At 44.4% G+C, this 16,563-nt stretch overlaps 1 pseudogene; it reads left to right on the top strand.

The window, feature by feature from the left end:
* LOC129869121 (leucine--tRNA ligase, cytoplasmic-like) overlaps positions 1 to 16,563 on the top strand; it is a 41,241-nt pseudogene that overhangs the window by 5,529 nt on the left and 19,149 nt on the right.

Raw genomic sequence — 16,563 nt, 5'->3', positions numbered from 1 at the left:
AGGGTCCTTCTCTATTCAGGATTTCCTCCCATGTCCATTCATCTTGGCCACGCTGTATGGTCCGTTTTTGGTGGGATCTTCTGTAACGACTCTCGTTGGTGGTAGGAATAGTAGACCAAAGCGCAGCGTGGTAAGTGTTCATGATTCCTTTTATTCAAAAAACACTTAAACAAAATAACAAAAGCGAAAACGAAAGCGAACAGTTCTGTCAGGCACAGACACTAAATGGAAAACAAGATCCCACAAAACCTAAAAGGAAAATGACAACTTATATATGATCCCCAATCAGAGACAACGATAGACAGTTGCCTCTGATTCGGAACCACACTCGGCCAAAAACAAAGAAATAGAAAACATAGACTTTCCCACCAGAGTCACACCCTGACCTAGCCAAACATAGAGAATAATAAGGATCTTTAAGGTCAGGGCGTGACACTGACTAAACTCTGGGCCCAGTTCTACCTATAACATACAGTCTGACTAAACTCTGGGCCTATTTCTACCAGTAACATACAGTCTGACTAAACTCTGGGCCTATTTCTACCAGTAACATACAGTCTGACTAAATTCTGGGCCCGAAACGGAACTTCGTCAGGTCAAACACACTGAGTGCTCACATCCCAAAAATATATACATTTCACCTCACATGACCATTGCGGACAGGACGCATGGTGGGTGCAAAAAACATTTCTATATCTCTAATAATTAGATAACAATGAGATGGGGGAATGTAATGGTTCCAGAAAATAACCTCTCACGTCCAGGAACACATCTTTTGAGACCAGAGGCTTTGGGGAATTTTGGGATGGTGTAAAATTTGCTTGGAGGCAAAATACCCAGAATAAGGAAGCATGTTTTAGTAGATAATGTGCCAAACAACAGGAAGTACACATGTTTCACATGCTTAATGATCAGTTTTCCATTTAAATGGAGGACCCAGTGTGTAAAACCACAGTAATTATATGATAAGCATATCCCTTACCGTTCACACTAGAAGGTGGTTGATTGTTTTTCTTTCTTGGTCTTTTTTTTTGTCCGGTGTGCTTGTTGCTATAGGAACAAGGTTGCCATGGGACCAGCAGTGGCTAATCAAGTCCCTGTCTGACTCAACCATTTACACGGCCTACGACACCGTGGCTCACTTCCTCCAGGGGGAGTGCTCAACGGACAGGGACCGTCGCCTCAAGGGATCAAGTATGCACTACTCTATACTCTCACATGGTCATTTAATTTATTGGGAATAGGCTTCTGTAGATGCAGAATGAGGGCATTATAACTCCTTATTAATATGACCTTTTCAACACATTATTGCAATAGAGACAGCCATAAGAAGTTAAACTTGACCCCAAACAACATCTGGCTCAGAGTATAGCAGTTCCGTGCAGGTTTCCTCACAATATCCACAGCAAGCACAGCTATCAATGTAGACAGTACTCCTTAGCAGTAACCGATATCCCAAAGAAACCACTACTAAAGGACACCAATTGTCACACCCTGATCTGTTTCACCTGTCTTTGTGATTGTCTCCACCCCCCTCCAGGTGTCGCCCATCTTTCCCATTATCCCCTGTGTATATATACCTGTGTTCTAAGTTTGTAATGTAATAGTTGGAGATATGATTATAATGTATTATTTTGCACATGCATATACAGTTGAAGTCGGAAGTTTACATACACCTGAGCCAAATACATTTAAATTCAGTTTTTCACAATTCCTGACATTTAATCCTAGTAAAAATTCCCTGGCTTAGGCCAGTTAGGATCACCACTTTATTTTAAGAATGTGAAATGACAGAATAATATTAGAGAGAATGATTTATTTCAGCTTTAATTTCTTTCATCACATTCCCAGTGGGTCAGAAGTTTACATACACTCAATTAGTATTTGGTAGCATTGCCTTTAAATTGGGTCAAACGTTTCAGAAAGCCTTCCACAAGCTTCCCACAATAATTTGGGTGAATTATGGCCCATTCCTCCTGACAGAGAGAGTCACGTTTGTAGGCCTCCTTGCTCGCACACACTTTTTCAGTTCTGCCCACACATTTTCTATAGGATTGAGGTCAGGGCTTTGTGATGGCAACTCCAATACGTTGACTTTGCAAGTATGCTTGGGGTCATTGTCCATTTGGAAGACCAAGCTTTAACCTTTCTGTGCACAGATCCCGATTACGGGATAATTTCCCTAAACAACCGTTGAATTGCAGGGTGCCAAATTCAAAAATATTACTAAAAATATTTATAATCATGCAATCACAAGTGATATGATATACCAAAACACAGCTCAGCTTGTTGTTAATCCACCTATCGTGTCAGATTTTGAAAATATGCTTTACAGAGAAAGAAATCCAAGCTTTTGTGAGTGTATCAATCAATGCTACAACAGCTAGCCCCAAATTAGCATGGTCACGAAAGTCAGAAAAGCAATAAAATGAATCGCTTACCTTTGATAATTTTCAGATGTTTGCACTCCCGAAACTCCCAGTGTAACGGCTGTCTAATTCCTCCTCCTCGCATGAGGAGAAGGAGTAAGGGTCGGACCAAAATGCAGCGTTGTATGCAGACATGATGAAATTTATTAAGGAAAAAATGAATACGGAAAACACTCGGAAAATACAAAACAACAAAACGAACGTAGACAGACCTGAACTAGAGAACTTACATAAACACGAAGAACGCACAAACAAGTACAGACTACACAAACGAACGAACAAACGAAACAGTCCCGTGTGGTGCACAGACACAAACACGGAAGACAATCACCCACAAACAAACAATGTGAACAGCCTACCTTTATATGGTTCTCAATCAGAGGAAACGTCAAACACCTGTCCCTGATTGAGAACCATATAAGGCTAATTACCAATGAACCTAAACATAGAAACACATAACATAGACTACCCACCCAGCTCACGTCTTGACCAACTAAACAAAGTAAAACAAAGGCAAATAAGGTCAGGAACGTGACAGTACCCCCACCCCCAAGATGCGGACTCCGGCCGCAAAACTGAACCTCAAGGGGAGGGTCTGGGTGGGCATCTGTCCACGGTGGCGGCTCCGGCGCAGGACGAGGACACCACTCCACCACTGTCTCTGTCCCCCTCCTTAGCGTCCTCCGAGTGGTGATCCTCGCCCCCGACCCTGGTCTAGGAACCTTAACACCGGTCCCCCCTAGATAACTCAGGACATAGAGGTAGCTCAGGACAGAGAGGTAGCTCAGGACAGAGAGGTAGCTCAGGACAGAGAGGTAGCTTAGGACAGAGGGGCAACTCTGGACTACTGGCAGCTCCGGGCTGAGGGGAAGCTCCGGGCTGAAGGCCAGCTCATGACTGGAGGGCAGCTCATGACTGGAGGGCAGCTCATGACTGGAGGGCAGCTCGTGACTGGAGGGCAGCTCGTGACTGGAGGGCAGCTCTTGACTGGAGGGCAGCTCGTGACTGAAGGGCAGCTCGTGACTGAAGGGCAGCTCGTGACTGGAGGACAGCTCGTGACTGAAGGGCAGCTCCTGACTGGAGGACAGCTCATGACTGAAAGGCAGCTCCTGACTGGAGGGCAGCTCATGACTGGAGGGCAGCTCATGACTGGAGGGCAGCTCATGACTGGAGGGCAGCTCATGACTGAAGGGCAGCTCATGACTGAAGGGCAGCTCATGACTGAAGGGCAGCTCACGACTGAAGGGCAGCTCACGACTGGAGGGCAGCTCGTGACTGGAGGGCAGCTCGTGACTGGAGGGCAGCTCGTGACTGAAGGGCAGCTCCTGACTGGAGGACAGCTCATGACTGAAAGGCAGCTCCTGACTGGAGGGCAGCTCATGACTGGAGGGCAGCTCATGACTGAAGGGCAGCTCATGACTGAAGGGCAGCTCATGACTGAAGGGCAGCTCACGACTGAAGGGCAGCTCACGACTGGAAGGCAGCTCATGACTGGAGGGCAGCTCGTGACTGGAGGGCAGCTCGTGACTGGAGGGCAGCTCGTGACTGGAGGGCAGCTCGTGACTGAAGGGCAGCTCATGACTGGAAGGCAGCTCATGGCTGAAGGGCAGCTCATGACTGAAGGGCAGCTCATGACTGGAGGGCAGCTCATGACTGGAGGGCAGCTCATGACTGGAAGGCAGCTCATGACTGGAGGACAGCTCATGACTGGAGGACAGCTCTGGCGGCTCCTGACTGGCTGGCGTCTCTGGCGGATCCTGGCTGGCAGGCTCTGGCGGATCCTGGCTGGCAGTCTCTGGCGGATCCTGGCTGGCAGGCTCTGGCGGATCCTGGCTGGCAGGCTCTGGCGGATCCTGGCTGGCTGGCTCTGGCGGATCCTGGCTGGTTGGCTCTGGCGGATCCTGGCTGGCTGGCGGCTCTTGCTGCTCATGTCTGGCGGAAGGCTCTGGCTGCTCATGTCTGGCGGAAGGCTCTGGCTGCTCATGTCTCGCGGAAGGCTCTGGCTGCTCCTGTCTGGCGGAAGGCTCTGGCTGCTCCTGTCTGGCGGAAGGCTCTGGCTGCTCCTGTCTGGCGGAAGGCTCTGGCTGCTCCTGTCTGGCGGACGGCTCTAGCGGCTCCTTTCTGGTAGATGGCTCTGAAGGCTCATGACAGACGGGCGGCTTTGAAGGCTCAGTATAGACGGGCAGCTTTGCAGGCTCAGTACAGACGGGCAGTTCATTCGGCGCTTGGTAGATGGACAGTTCAGACGGCGTTGGGCAGACGGGCAGTTCAGGCGCCGTTGGGCAGATGGGCAGTTCAGGCGCCGTTTGGGCAGACGAGCAGTTCAGGCGCCGCTGGGCAGACGGGAAGTTCAGGCGCCGCTGGGCAGACAGCAGACTCTGGCCGGCTGTGGCGCACTGTAGGCCTGGTGCGTGGTGCCGGAACTGGAGGTACCGGGCTAAGGACACGCACCTTCAGGCTAGTGCGGGGAGCAGCAACAGGACGCACAGGACTCTGGAGGCGCACAGGAGGCTTAGTGCGTGGTGTAGGCACTGGTGGTAATGGGCAGGAGACACGCACCATAGGGCTAGTGCGTGGAGGAGGAACAGGGCTCTGGAGACGCACAGGAGGCTTGGTGCGTGGTGCCGGCACTGGTGGTACTGGGCTGGGGACACGCATCTCAGGGCTAGCGCGGGGAGCAGTAACAGGACGCACAGGACTCTGGAGACGCACAGGAGGCTTGGTGCGTGGTGTAGGCACTGTCTTAACCAGACGGCTAGCACGCACCTCAGGACGAGTATGGAGAGCTGTTCCCAGTGACATCAACTCACCAACACGTTCAGCCGGACGGATGTCGTGCCTCATGCACCAAACCAGTACATCCCTCATAACTCTCTCCTCCAATTTCCCCATTAACTCCTTTACTGTCTCTGCTTCACTCACCTCCAATTCCGCTCTCACCGGCTCCTTACGGTAAGCAGGAGGAGTTGGCTCAAGTCTCCTGACTGACCCAACTACACTCCCCGAGAGCCTCCCCCCAAGAAATTTTTGGGTTTGACTCGCGGGCTTCCAGCCTCGTTTCCGTGCTGCCTCCTCATATCGCCGCCTCTCAGCTTTAGCTGCCTCCAGCTCTTCTTTGGGGCGGCGATATTCTCCTGGCTGTGCCCATGGACCTTTTCCGTCCAATATTTCCTCCCATGTCCATGAATCCTGCGATCGCTGTTGCTTTCTCCCACGCCGCTTGGTCCTTTGTTGGTGGGTGATTCTGTAACGGCTGTCTAATTCCTCCTCCTCGGATGAGGAGAAGGAGTAAGGGTCGGACCAAAATGCAGCGTTGTATGCAGACATGATGAAATTTATTAAGGAAAAAATGAATACAGAAAACACTCAGAAAATACAAAACAACAAAACGAACGTAGACAGACCTGAACTAGAGAACTTACATAAACACAAAGAACGCACGAACAGGTACAGACTACACAAACGAACGAACAAACGAAACAGTCCCGTGTGGTGCACAGACACAAACACGGAAGACAATCACCCACAAACAAACAATGTGAACAGCCTACCTTTATATGGTTCTCAATCAGAGGAAACGTCAAACACCTGTCCCTGATTGAGAACCATATAAGGCTAATTACCAATGAACCTAAACATAGAAACACATAACATAGACTACCCACCCAGCTCACGTCCTGACCAACTAAACAAAATAAAACAAAGGCAAATAAGGTCAGGAACGTGACACCCAGTTACACAATAAATGTTATTTTTGTTCGATAAATATTACTTTTATAACAAAAAAACGCTATTTGGGTTGCGCGCTTTGTTGAGAAAACTACAGCCTCGTTCCGTTCGACGAAAATTCCAAAAAGTATCCGTAATGGTCGTGGAAACATGTCAAATGTTTTTTATAATCAATCCTCAGGTTTCTTTTAAAAAACATAATCGATAATATTTCAACCGGACCGTAACCTATTCAATAAGAGATAAAAGGAAAATGGAGTGCTCCCCTCTCGCGCGCAGGAACTATTCAGAGGACACGTGACTACTTTTGAAAAATCTTGTTCATTTTTCTAAATAAAAGCCTGAAACTACGTCTAAAGCCTGGTCACAGCCCGAGGAAGCCATTGGAAAAGGAATCTGGTTGATACCCCTTTAAATGGAAGAAAGATTGGCCAGGAAACACAGATTAAAAAAAATATATATCATTTCCGGGTTATATTTTCTCAGGTTTTCGCCTGCAGAATCAGTTTTGTTATACTCACAGACAATATTTTGACAGTTTTGGAAACTTTGGAGTGTTTTCTATCCTAATCTGTAAATTATATGCATATTCTACGATCTGGACCTGAGAAATAGTCCGTTTACCTTGGGAACGTTATTTAAAAAAATTAAAAATAATCTGACCCCTAGCGCCAAGAAGTTATTAACTTCCTGACTGATGTCTTGAGATGTTGCTTCAATATATCCACATAATTTTCCATCCTCATGACGCCATCTATTTTGTCAAGTGCACCAGTCCCTCCTGCAGCAAAGCACCCCCACAACATGATGCTACCACCCACGTGCTTCACGGTTGGGATGGTGTTCTTCGGCTTGCAAGCCTCCCCCTTTTTCTTCCAAACATAACAATGGTCATTATGGCCAAACAGTTCTATTTTTGTTTCATCAGCCCAGAGGACATTTCTCCAAAAAGTACGACCTTTGTCCCCATGTGCAGTTGCAAACTGTAGTCTGGCTTTTTTATGGCGGTTTTGGAGCAGTGGCTTCTTCCTTGCTGAGCGGGCTTTTAGGTTATGTCGACATATGACTCGTTTGACTGTGGATATAGATACTTTTGTACCTGTTTCCTCCAGCATCTTCACAAGGTTCTTTGCTGTTGTTCTGGGATTGATTTGCACTTTTCGCACCGAAGTACGTTCATCTCTAGGAGACAGAATGCGTCTCCTTCCTGAGCGTATGATGGCTGCGTGGTCCCATGGTGTTTATACTTGCGTACTATTGTTTGTACAGATGAACGTAGTACCTTCAGGTGTTTGGAAGTTGCTCTCAAGGATGAACCAGACTTGTGGAGGTCTACAATTTATTTTCTGAGGTCTTGGCTGATTTCTTTTGATTTTCCCATGATGTCAAGTTGTTTAAAGGCACAGTCAACTTAGTGTATTTAAACTTCTGACCCACTGGAATTGTGATACAGTGAATAATAAGTGAAATAATGTGTCTGTAAACAATTGTTGAAAAAATTACTTGTGTCATGCAAAAAGTAGATGTCCTAACCGACTTGCCAAAACTATAGTTTGTTAAGAAGACATTTGTGGAGGGGTTGAAAAACAAGTTTTAATGACTCCAACCTAAGTGTATGTAAACTTCCGACTTCAACCTTATTTTGTGGAAGAGGATGAAAGCGGTGTGCCAGAGTTTTTTAAAACCTGTTTGGGATAGGGGGCAGTATTTTCACATTCGGATGAAAAGCGTGCCCAGAGTAAACTGCCTGCTACTCAGGCCCAGAAGCGAATATATGAATAGTATTAGTAGGTCTGGATAGAAAACACTCGGAAGTTTCTAAAACTGTTTGAATGATGTCTGTGAGTATAACAGAACTCATATGGCAGGTGAAAACCTGAGAAAAATCCAACCAGAAAGTGGGAAATCTGAGGTTTGTAGTTTTTCAAGTGATGGCCTATCAAATATACAGTGTAAATGGGGTCATATTGCACTTCCTAAGGCTTCCACTAGATGTCAACAGTCTTTAAAATGCTGTTTCAGGCTTCTACTGTGAATGGGGAGCGAATAAGAGCTGTTTAAATCAGGGGTCAGGCAGAATGCCTTGAGCTAAGTCTCGCGCACGGCCGTGAGCGCGAGCTCAGTTCCTTTTCATTTCTAAAGACAAAGGAATTGTCCGGTTGAAACATTATTGAAGATTTATGATAAAAACATCCTAAAGATTGATTATATGCATCGTTTGACATGTTTCTACGAACTGTAATGGAACTTTATTGACTTTTCGTCTGGACTTAGTACCCGCGCCTTGTGAATTTCGTTTGGTGAACTAAACGCGCTAACAAAAAGGAGGTATTTGGACATAAAGATTAACGTTATCGAACACAACGAACATTCATGGTGGAACTGGGATTCACGGTAGTTTGAGTACTTGTACCCCATGGATGCCCGTGTGTCTAGGAAGGACCTGGTGCTCAACCACCTGTACAACCACGTGGCCGTGTGGACCAATGACAGGTGAGATGAACCCCCAGCCTGCCTACCTGCCTGTCTGCCAGCCTGCCTCTCTACGGTGCTAGGGCTTCTACAGGGATACAAGCTATTTGGGCGTTATGGGATTATTGTTTTGCTATATTGAATGCTGGAATGCTGTATTGATTTAGTTAATTGATCCTTTATTTTAGGATGAAATGGGTGCAGGTGCTGTATATTAATGAGACCTGGAAGTGATTTGTTTGTCTTTTCTGATTTATGCAGTTTTGGGTGAACTTGTACGTCCTATTCTTGTCATACTATAAGACTAATGTCCACATACATTAGATACAGCTGGTGTCCTTACAAGTGTAGAATAATTAGGCTGTTCCATACCTCTATTATTTGAAAGGATTGGCAGGATAAGCCTAATTACTGCAGAGTGTAACCAGTTATGGGGTAAGGCACTGTGCAGATGGTACGGATGAGAAGACAACCCCTCTAGAGATTCTCATGTTTTGAAGGAGATTATCTTTGTGTACACAGCAGAAAATGGCTGCAGGCAGTCCGGGTGAATGGTCACCTGTTACTCAACTCTGAAAAGGCATGTTTTCCCTTCTATGAAAGAGGTTTTGTTAACTACAAACAAGTCACCGATGCACTGAACTCTATCTGTCGCCTGCTCTGGCATCATGGGACCTGTGTGTTTGATATGGTCTGAAGACGGCAAGTGTCATGCACAAATACTGTGTGTGTGTGTGTGTGTGTGTGTGTGTGTGTGTGTGTGTGTGTGTGTGTGTGTGTGTGTGTGTGTGTGTGTGTGTGTGTGTGTGTGTTTGTGTGTGTGTGTGTGTGTGTGTGTGATCCTACTGACAGTCTTTGTTCATATTCATCAGATGGCAACATCTTCACTCTGAGTATCGCCATCTCCAAGTTCTCTGCTGACGGTAAGTAGGGCCCTATAAGCCTTCCAGCCTCTTAACTCACCATGTCCTAATTACTAGGAAGCTTTATGAGAGGAACAGTCATTATTTTACAGGTCTTTTCTCCAGAAGTCGTTAGCATAATCAATTAGTCATTCTTTACTTCTTGATGGCTAAATGTTTCCTGCTATTTCTCCTCTGATGGAAGGGTGGGTTTGCTTTATTTTGGAAACAGAAGAGGAATTGGAAGGGGTAGCAGAGCAGTGAGATAGCGTTTCCTGCATTCCTTCTGACCCCCTCTTCCTACTTGGAGAGTAGAAATAAACACCATGGTCTGGCCCAGAGTGGTGGTAGTAAATTAGTCATGTTGATTTGATGCCATTCCTCTGGCTGATTGCTTCCTTCTGGTTATTTATGAAGAAGTGGGACTGCCTAAATGCACTGTTCTCTTCACATACTTTTGTAGAAGACAGGAGGGGGGATGGAGAAGGGATTATGTAAGGCTGTCATTATGCATCATTATACTAATTGCAAAAATTCAGCTTTTAGTGTCAAAGTGCTTTGTTTCTACCAGTGCCACTGTAATATGGTATGTGTGTGTGTCCCCTGAGTGTTAAGCACAGCCTTACCATGTTGTGTGTGTCTTGAGTGTTAAACACAGCTTTACCATGTTGTGTGTGTCCTGCGTGTTAAACACAGTCTTACCATGTTGTGTGTGTCCTGAGTGTAAAACACTGCCTTACCATGTTGTCTGTGTCCTTGCCCATGGATGTCCAGGGGACACAGTGGAAGACGCTAACTTTGTGGAGGCCATGGCCGATGCTGGCGTCCTGCACCTCTACACCTGGGTGGAGTGTTTCAAGGAGATGGAACAATCAGAACAACCTGAGGACAGGGCCACCTTTCGCCAGGTAGTTTGCAATGTCCAATGAGATAATTGAATATAACACAGTGTGGAATCATCATCCAAGCTCCAACGAATTTATCTCAATCAAGGAGAAATGTCTTACCTTAGCATAGTTCTAACATGCTGACTGCACTGGCCAATAAAAATAAAAGATTAAGATGGGCAAAAGAACACAGACACGGGACAAAGGAACTTTGCCTAGAAGGCCAGCATCCAGGAGTCGCCTCTTCACTGTTGACGTTTAGTTAGTGTTTTGTGGGTACTATTTAATGAAGCTGCCAGTTGAGGACTTGTGAAGCGTCTGTTTCTCAAACTAGACACTCTAATGTATTTGTCCTCTTGCTCAATTGTGCACCGGGGCCTCCCACTTCTCGTTCTATTCTGATTAGAGGCAGTTTCCGCTGTTCTGTGAAGGCAGTAGTACGCAGCTGTTGTGTCTTTGCTATCGTTAAATTGAAGACTTATAGTTTTTATCATATATTCCTGTAATTAGGGCTTACGCTATCACTTGAGTAATAACGTAACTAATTAACTATGAATTCGAGGGCACCAGGGAAAGTTATTAGATTACAAAGTTATAATTTCCCAATATAACCTTTCAAATATTTTCATATCTGATCAATAGTCTTCTAATTAATGATTTATTTACTCTACCTCGTCAGTCTCATTCCAAACGTCGTAAATCGTTGATCTGCACGAACCCAGTCTTCACTATGAGTCATCCATACATCAATTGTCTTAAATCATTTATTTATTACTAACTAATTAATTCACAGAAATGCATAAACAAACAAACAAACTTAAAATAGTTACATGAAATGATGGGAGCAATATACCCTAGTGGGCTGAACCGGCATGGCGGCTGTTAGACAAAAGGGAAAGTTGCATTCGACTAATAATTCACTACAGAGTCCATAACTATAACAATTGACATGCTAATCCTTACACATGAACGCTCACTCATTCGGGAACAATTGCAATCAATATATATATAGTTACGTTCAGTGTGTGTGTCGTCTTGATCGTTGGAGAGAAGTTCGTTTTTGTTGGAGTTATTGTGGAGAGTTCAGTGACATTCGTTATAGAATGGATGTTTCGGCGGTTGTCTTTCTTCGCGTTCAATGATACCGAATTCCTAGCTGCAGACTAGAAGTCAATATCAAAGACTTGTTATGATTCGTATAAGAGTTTTAACCACGTGGGATGGTTAAAAGATTCAGCAGTCTGGTCTCAAACCTTGGCCCTCTCGTTATCGAGGTAAGCTGGTCTGCAACCTTTGTCCTCTCGTGATTGAGAGAAACATGGTCATAATGGTAATTTCTTAGGAGTTGGGTTTTATTCAGATAGCAGAGAGGGGTGGTCCCATGGTCTCTGACCCATACTGGGCTCAGGGCGGTCCTTGGATTTAGTTCAAATCAAAAAGGTATTTGTATTTTTCTTAATTAAACAGTCCAAAATCATATTACACAATTATACAAACAGTATCATACTCACTCATTCATTTTATACAACAAACAGATGTAAACCTCATATCTGAGGTTATTATATAAACAGCGGTATGGTAATGTGGTCCCACAGTCTCTCATGAGTTTCCCACGTGATGACAAATGGACCGGTTCATAGCTGGACTGTCCACCGATCTTTCCTACTTGTACAGGAATATGAAATATGTTCGTACCTCAAGTTCTGTGAGGTGGAAGAGAATTCCTTTGTCCTGAAAGTTTACCCTCTGTCTTAATACTGTTTGTGGTGGAGAGATTCTCAGGAATTTACGACATCTCTCTGTGATCACCGCATGGGTTGTGGTGGAAAGGGAGAGGCAGGGAGAGGGGGATGGGGTTTGCTATACCCACGCAGGCAACGTCATGACACAGCGTTGTACGAGATCTTCAGTTTCTTGGCAATTTCTCGCATGGAATAGCCTTAATTTCTCAGAACAAGAATAGACTGATGAGTTTCAGAAGAAAGTTCTTTGTTTCTTGCCATTTTGAGCCTGTAATCAAACCCACAAATGCTGATGATCCAGATACTCAACTAGTCTAAAGGCCAGTTTTATTGCTTCTTTAACAGTTTTCAGCTGTGCTAACATAATTGTGAAAGGGTTTTCTAATGATCAATTAGCCTTTAAAATGATAAACTTGGATTAGTTAACAAAATGTGGCACAGGAACACAGGAGTGATTGTTGCTGATAATGGGCCTCTATACGCCTATGTAGATATTTCATAAAAAAATCTGCAATTTCCAGCTACAATATTCATTTACAACATTAACGATGTATACACTGTATTTCTGATCAATTTTATGTTATTTTAATGAACAAAAAAGTTGCTTTTTTTCAAAAACAAGGACATTTCTAAATGACCCCAAACTTTTGAATGGTTGTGTATATTCCATTTAGCAGACACTTTTATCCAGAGCGACTTAGTCATCCGTGCCCCAGTGGGAATCAAACCGATGATCCTTGACATTGCAAGTGCCACACTCTACCAACTGAGCCACATAGGACCATGGTTGACTATAACCAGCAGATGTACACATTATAATAGGTTATGCATTAGGCCTGGGACAATACCAGTATCGCAATATTTTTTTCCATGCTGCCAAAAATGAAAACATGCAGCAGACCAAAGTCTTTGGTCCTGTATGTATGTAAAACTTGATGTATGTAAAATATTGGGTGCTATAGCTTTGAAAATAAATAAATGTGACTCTGGATGACAAAATAATGATGTTTGTTTTCTTTTTGGTAGATTTTTTTATCTTTAGGATCAGCCTTTCCTACTGAAGTTGGAACCACAACCCAAAAAATAGCAAGCTTGTTTTGGACATAAAGTAACACCATAATGACCCTTCCTGTCTCCCACAGACTGGTTATACCTAGAAACCTGCAGCCCCCCAAGAGCAAGGTTATATCTAGCTATCTGCAGCCACCCAAGAGCAGGATTATATCTAGCTACCTGGCGCCCCCCAAGAGCAAGGTTATATCTAGCTACCTGCAGCCACCCAAGAGCAGGATTATATCTAGCTATCTGGCGCCCCCCAAGAGCAAGGTTATATCTAGAAACCTGCAGCCACCCAAGAGCAAGGTTATATCTAGCTACCTGCAGCCACCCAAGAGCAGGATTATATCTAGCTATCTGGCGCCCCCCAAGAGCAAGGTTATATCTAGAAACCTGCAGCCACCCAAGAGCAAGGTTATACCTAGAAACCTGCAGCCACCCAAGAGCAGGATTATATCTAGCTATCTGGCGCCCCCCAAGAGCAAGGTTATACCTAGAAACCTGCAGCCACACAAGAGCAGGATTATATCTAGCTACCTGGCGCCCCCCAAGAGCAAGGTTATATCAAGAAACCTGCAGCCCCCCAAGAGCAAGGTTATATCTAGCTATCTGGCGCCCCCCAAGAGCAAGGTTATATCTAGCTACCTGCAGCCACACAAGAGCAAGGTTATATCTAGCTACCTGCAGCCACACAAGAGCAAGGTTATATCTAGCTACCTGCAGCCACACAAGAGCAAGGTTATATCTAGCTATCTGGCGCCCCCCAAGAGCAAGTTTATACCTAGAAACCTGCAGCCACACAAGAGCAAGGTTATATCTAGCTATCTGGCGCCCCCCAAGAGCAAGGTTATATCTAGCTACCTGCAGCCAACCAAGAGCAAGGTTATATCTAGCTATCTGGCGCCCCCCAAGAGCAAGGTTATATCTAGCTATCTGGCGCCCCCCAAGAGCAAGGCTATATCTAGCTATCTGGCGCCCCCCAAGAGCAAGGTTATATCTAGCTACCTGCAGCCACACAAGAGCAAGGTTATATCTAGCTACCTGCAGCCAACCAAGAGCAAGGTTATATCTAGCTATCTGGCGCCCCCCAAGAGCAAGGTTATATCTAGCTACCTGCAGCCACCCAAGAGCAAGGTTATGTCTAGCTATCTGGCGCCCCCCAAGAGCAAGGCTATATCTAGCTATCTGGCGCCCCCCAAGAGCAAGTTTATACCTAGAAACCTGCAGCCACCCAAGAGCAAGGTTATATACAGCTATCTGGTGCCCCCCAAGAGCAAGGTTATATCTAGCTACCTGGCGCCACCCAAGAGCAAGGTTATATCTAGCTATCTGCAGCCACCCAAGAGCAAGGTTATATCTAGCTACCTGCAGCCACCCAAGAGCAGGGTTATATCTAGCTATCTGGCGCCCCCCAAGAGCAAGGTTATATCTAGCTACCTGCAGCCAACCAAGAGCAAGGTTATATCTAGCTACCTGCAGCCACCCAAGAGCAAGGTTATATCTAGCTACCTGCAGCCAACCAAGAGCAAGGTTATATCTAGCTACCTGCATCCACACAAGAGCAAGGTTATATCTAGCTACCTGGCGCTCCCCGAAAAGCAAGATAACGTATGGCTCAGTGCTCTGCCAAGGAACAATCCATTTGTACCAGTAATAGCTGGCGAGTGAATATTACCATACTTAGGTAGCCTCATTCCCACCTGTGCTTTGTGGGTAGTTTCTAAAACCGTTTGAATTATATCTGTGAGTAAAACAGAACTCATTTTGCAGCAAACTTCCTGACAGGAAGTGAAAAATCTGAAATCGAGGCTCTGTTCCAGGGCCTTCCTATTCATTTGCTTGAAATCTATGGATGTATATGCACTTCATACGCCTTCCACTAGATGTCAACAGGCAGTGGGAGGTGGAATGGGGTGTCTAGCTTGATCTGAGGTCGAACAAGAGTTCTTGGAATGACGTGACCCCAATTTCCTTTGTCTAGCAAGGCGCGGGAAGGACATCGACATTGACTTCTGAAAAGCGTTCGGTATAGACGTCTAATAACTCTGGCTTTGATTTTATTTGATACATGTGATAATATCATCGTAAAGTATGTTTTTTCAATATTTTTATCAGATTATTGAAAGTTTATCGGGAGTTTTGGCGTTTTCTGTTCTCTGCGTTTGGTGAAGATGGACATCTTCGCACCACTTGGCTAGCTAAGATTGCTAATTCGACAGGCAAAGAGAATATTCTAAAACCAAACAACAATTTATTCTGGACAAAGGACTCTTTGTACAAGATTCTGATGGAAGCTCAGCAAAGTAGGAACCATTTATGATGTTATTTCGTATTTCTGTGGAAAATGTTTAGTTCTATTTTCCGCCCTCATTGCAGGCGCTGTCTCGCTATAACGTAAGCTGTATGTCGTACTAAAGTTATTTTAAAAAATCTAACACTGCGATTGCATTAAGAACTAGTGTATCTTTCATTTGCTGTACAACATGTATTTTTTAGTAAAGATTATGATGAGTACTTTGGTTAGATTAGGGGACTGTCCAAATATCTCCGGATAATTTTGTGCAGTTTGGCTACGTATTCACATTGTAAAACCACGATTTGTACCACTAAATATGCACATTTACGAACAAAACATGTATGTATTGTGTAACATGATGTTATAGGACTGTCATCTGATGAAGTTTGTCAAGGTTAGTGAATAATTTTATATCTTTTGCTGTTTTTTGCGATCGCTACCTTTGCGGTCAATGAATGCGGTTGTGTGGTTGGCTATTGTGGTAAGCTAATATAATGCTATATTGTGTTTTCGCTGTAAAACACTTAAAAAATCTGAAATATTGGCTGGATTCACAAGATGTTTATTTTTCATTTGATGTACACCATGTATTTTTCATAAATGTTTTATGATGAGTATTTAGGTATTTCACGTTGCTCTCTGTAATTATTCCGGCTGCTTTGGAGATATTTTTTATGGTAGCTGCAATGTAAAACTATGATTTATACCTCAAATATGCAAATTTTCGAACAAAACATAGATTTATTGTATAACATGTTATAAGACTGTCATCTGATGAAGTTGTTTCTTGGTTAGTGACTAATTATACCTCTATTTGGTCGGTTTTGTGATAGCTACCTCTGCGGTAAAAAAATTGTGAAAATATGCGGTTGAGTCTTTTGCTATTGTGGTTAGCTAATAGAAATACATATTGTGTTTTCGCTGTAAAACATTTCAAAAATCGGAAAAGATGGCTGGATTCACAAGATGTGTATCTTTCATTTGGTGTCTTGGACTTGTGATTTCATGATATTTATATGCTAGTATTTACTTGTGGCGCTATGCTAGGCT

The sequence above is a fragment of the Salvelinus fontinalis genome, chromosome 13 (genome assembly GCF_029448725.1).
Source record: "Salvelinus fontinalis isolate EN_2023a chromosome 13, ASM2944872v1, whole genome shotgun sequence".
NCBI lineage: Eukaryota > Metazoa > Chordata > Actinopteri > Salmoniformes > Salmonidae > Salvelinus > Salvelinus fontinalis.
The sequence above is the reverse complement of the archived record's forward strand: the minus strand, read 5'-3'. Positions and strand labels throughout refer to the sequence as shown.